The sequence below is a fragment of the Solanum stenotomum genome, chromosome 12 (assembly GCF_019186545.1).
Source record: "Solanum stenotomum isolate F172 chromosome 12, ASM1918654v1, whole genome shotgun sequence".
NCBI classification, from domain to species: Eukaryota; Viridiplantae; Streptophyta; class Magnoliopsida; order Solanales; family Solanaceae; genus Solanum; species Solanum stenotomum.
The window spans coordinates 13,364,682-13,369,327 of NC_064293.1; the positions used below are offsets into that span (position 1 = coordinate 13,364,682).

Sequence of the window (4,646 nt, forward strand, 5' to 3'; positions counted from 1 at the left end):
CTGCTATTAATCTTAAGATTCTAAAAATTCAACTCCCCAAAAGATAACCATTTTGAATCAACTATTTAAAATTAAGCAAACATTTTTCTACTAGACTTTTTCAAGAAAATTTGCAAAATGTTGTACTCAAATAATATTTTTAATATCCACTTTCTCCTTTAAGATCTTTTAAAGTATTAAACTGTTTACTCCTTAATTAATTTAAGTATGCATGCTTTATTTTAAAATATTTTAGCCAAATAAATTAATTATCGGATAACCGCATTAGCGGATATTCTAGGTGCCTTAAAAACCTTCCTAGAATATTAATAGGAACCTCGAACCCCCTTAATAGTTTTCAATAGATTTACTGTTTTGGTCTTTTGAAAATAATAGTTTTCTTGATTTTTCTTAAAAATTAAGTGGCGACTCTTAAACCAGTCCAAAATACATTTTCCAAATAAAACAGAATGGCGACTCTGCTGGGGATTTGAATGGTTCTAACCTTAAGATTAATTATTTGTCTACGTGTTTAACTGTTTGCTTGTTTAAATTATCGTATCTTATATTACTTGTGGCATTCATGGCATCCGATTCCGCCAAACGTCAAATAGATTGCATTAGGAAAAAGGCGGTTACGTGGCTTACCACATCTGTCCTTCAGAAAAACACAAGTTAAATCATTTGGAAGTGATAAACGAATAGTTGGCTTGTGGTCATCCAACGTCGTTTATTATACTTCACCCCGTTGTTTGTCCGACTCGGGTAACCGTCATTTCGCAACCAATTCTAGTCAACCTAGAGTAGAGCGAAACCAAATCCAAATCTAAGCATTAGCCTAAGACGGCTTAATACCCAAGGCGTATTAAGTCCATTAGTAAAACCGCCAAAAATCATGTCCAAGGTCCACAACCTAACGACATATCATATTGTTTGACATTTGAAAGATGTATGTGTGGAAACCTGATTGTTGCCTATGTGGGGGAGGGAATCTTAACCGTGTTCTATTTTGTAGGTATGGATCGATTTCCTAAATTCGACATGGTAATGGAAGCTCCAGTTTTGCTCAAGATGTGGTATAACGACCTCAATACGTTTCACAAAAGAGACCTCAACAAATATATAGGGGCCTTAACAGAACTCATCAACATGGTGGGATGGCCCGAACTTATTGAAGTCTTCAGAGGCTATTGGGACAACGAGAAAATGGTGTTCCGATTTGGAACCATGGAAATCACCCCGACAATTGAGGAAATTCGGGACGGAATAGACACAGTCGGTACAGGGCTTGAAAGAAGAGTGAGAAAGCAGGAAAACATCTTAATCCCTAACAAGCCTACTCTGGAGGATATCGTGAATTGGTTTGGATTAAGAAAAGATTACGCTTTTTGGGCCGAAGGTTCTAGCATTGCTTTTATGGATCTTTATGTTAGATTCGGGAACGCAAGCTTCTACGCGAATTACAACCAAGAGTTCAGGGTCAATTACAGAGAATGGGACGGGATCAGACCTTTGGCATTCACCGTCACACTATTGGGCACCATGGTTTTCCCACACGGCCCGAGCCTCAGTATTAACACCCGGTTAATAATGCTTGCACACACTCTCTTCCACGGGCATCTGAACCAAGGGAAAATAAAGTATTATCCTATTGCACCTGTTATCCTTTCCGACATGTACCGTGCTTTGGGGAAATGCAAGGAGGGGCATCGTTACTTTCAAGGTTGCAACCTTCTTCTTCAATAGTGGATAATGAGTCACTTGGTGAAGAGACATGGAACTCAAGAACTCCATACCCTCGATGAGCATAATGCTCTTAAAAGTTTGAATGACATGTTGTTCTGGGCAGACTTGGAAAAAAGAAGAACTAGAGAAAGATGGGCTCAAATTTTCTCTGAGTTGAGAGAAGAAAACATCCAGTGGATGTTCGACCGTTTCATCTCAAAAGATGCCATAGTACGGGGTGACAGACAACTTGTGCTTCCTCTGCCAGGTATTCGAGGTATTCGCCCATATGCACCCATCCGGGTCTTGAGACAGTTTGGAAGAAGACAAACTACACCTCCAGAAGCATACTACCGTATCTATGTGTTCGACATCGGGGATGATAGAGTGCCTGAGGCTTCAGAGATGCTGAGAGAATGGAAAAGAGCAGTGCGAATGAACGAGGACACTATTGCCATAGATCGATTTAATGCGGGGTATGATGAAACTTACAAAGCTTGGTTGAAGTGCAATATACAGGGTATCTCCTTCTCAGTTCCGAACATTTACCGAAGTGTAGAGGACAAAGAGTCCAAAGCTTTGATAGAACTAAGAGAGGTAAGAAGAGAAGCTCAGGAAATGCACGAGGAATATCTCCGAAAGCAAGAAGAGGATAAGTACGCCCTTGAGAGCGTAACTCAAGAACTAGAAAGCTTGAGAAGCAATTTGGGAGAGCTTAACTTATGGATTGGAGATAAGAAAAGCGGAATGTGCCTCGAAGACTGGGAAGAGAAAGGTCGTCGGAGCGAAGGATACTTGCTAATGATTCAATATAGGCTTCAACATCTCATGGCGCAGAACAAGAGGAGCAGATCAGAGGCGGAGTCGGCAGGAACATCTTAGCAGATTTCGCCCCTACGTGGGTTTTTCTATATGTACTTATTGTTATTTGCCCCTGCGTGGGCTTGCCTTTCTTGTATTTTGGTACTCTTTTCAAATGACCCCTGCGTGGGCCTTTCCTTTGTGATTTTTGTTTATTCCCTACTCCCCTTGCTTATTTTCGCTTCTTGAACATCATTTTATATGCGAAATTTGCTTTGGGGTAACAAAATGGTTCAATTCTACACATACATCTTTCAAATACGCTAGGCCTACCCTTGGCACAAAAGGGTCCCCTACTTGTTTAGGACGCGCGATATATGTTTTGTATGCTTTAACTGTTTATGTGATATTGTTGCTTTGAATGATGATATTTTTGCCCACTCCTTTTCAAAAATTTTCCAAAAATCTCTACAATACCAAATACAAGTCACTATCAAAATGTCCGACCAAAATTCCATGAGTCTTGAGTTTCTCAGCCACAAATAAAATCCTACCACCCAAATCCTAAAATATTACTCTATCATCTCAGGAAATGTGAAATTGCCGCTAAGATGGAAAAAGGCAAGGGTATCGACATAGAGCTAACCGAGGAGGATTTGAGGATGGAGTTGCAGCGACTCAGGCGAGAGATCCAAGAAACCAAAGAAAGGAGAATAGAAGTGGAGTTCGCCACCACAGTCGCACAAGTAACAAATGCGGCACTAGACGTGGAATTGGCAGCAAAAATGACAAAATGTGTTGTTATAGATGAAGAGACAGCTGCTATGCGAAAGAAGCGAGATGCCCTCAAAGAGATAACCGTGATGCTTCAGAAGCCACGTGAAAAACACTCTTTCTTCAGCTAAGAGGCCACCAACAGTGATCCCAGAGGCGCTAGACCTGAAGCTACTGAAGAAGATACTGGGGAGGAAATTGTCTATAGGCCTCCTCTTCAGGGACGGTGGAAGGGAGGGAATAAGAAAATCACCAATGAAGCATATGAGTTTACCCCCCGTGATTAATGCGACAATCAGAAAAAGAATGGCTTAGGTAGAGGCACATCTATCTTTAGGAGCTTTATTATCTGTTTTTCACTTTCCTTGTAATCACCAGAAATGAATGAATGAAAATGAAAATTTCATTTGTATTCGAACTACGTAGGGCCTGAATTCTCCTTCGGAGATACGTAGGCAGCCTTTCAAGGCCCGGCCCCTATTTTTTCAAAATTTTCTTTTCCCCCTCTTTCATTCTACAAGGAAACATTGAGTTCAGATCAACAGATAACAGAAGATGCAGCAAGAAGATCTTAGCTCAACGCAATTTAGCCTTTCTGAGTCACTAGCCCTAAAATAAAACGAGCAAATTCCTGCTTGTTCAAAAAATCAATCCCCATTACTCGTGGGTTAACGTGTCCTCAAACGAAGCAACTTTTATGTGTTTATCTGCTTTCTATGTGATATCTTGTATTATTCATCCAGAACTGATACTGACAGATTTGCCTTTGAGTTGTTTTTCTCTACAGGTAGTTAGAACTGATCTGTGTTGATACACTCGCCGATCGTCCCTATTTTACCAGATCAAAAGGGCCTACAGATTCCTTTCCCAGCCAAAATTCACAAAAGGGAAAAACAACAATGAGTGATAACAACGAAGAACCTGACCTTACTAATGTCGTGGTGGCTCAACCCGCCCTTGCTGATCAGAATGAACTGATCCTGCAGTTGATGTAACAAATTGCTGAGATGAGGGTCGAGATGCAGAAAAGACAAGATTTGCCTCCTCCGATTTTTGCTGTCAACACTCAACCAAACGGAAGACCTCCAGCTCAAATTCCCCCTCCTAACGTGGAACAGGCTCAAAACCCATCTTCAAGCCCTGCTCGTAATCCCTCAGTCATTGACCTTACCACTCAAAACCCCCATTACGCCTCAGCTTCTTATCAAACACCACCCCCTCCTCAAAATACCAACCTCTAAGCACCACTCCTTCCCCCTAACGCAAACCACCAAACTAGCCTGCCCCCCCACGGCCAAAACGCTAATAACCCACGCACTTCCCTCCCTCACCAAAACCTGTACACCAACCCCCAGACTTATCCCCAA

At 41.4% G+C, this 4,646-nt stretch overlaps 1 pseudogene; it reads left to right on the top strand.

Annotated features, from left to right (window-relative positions):
- The first annotated feature begins 996 nt into the window (after positions 1–996).
- On the top strand, positions 997–2,586 carry LOC125847102 (uncharacterized; annotated as a pseudogene).
- The last annotated feature ends 2,060 nt before the right edge of the window (positions 2,587–4,646 follow it).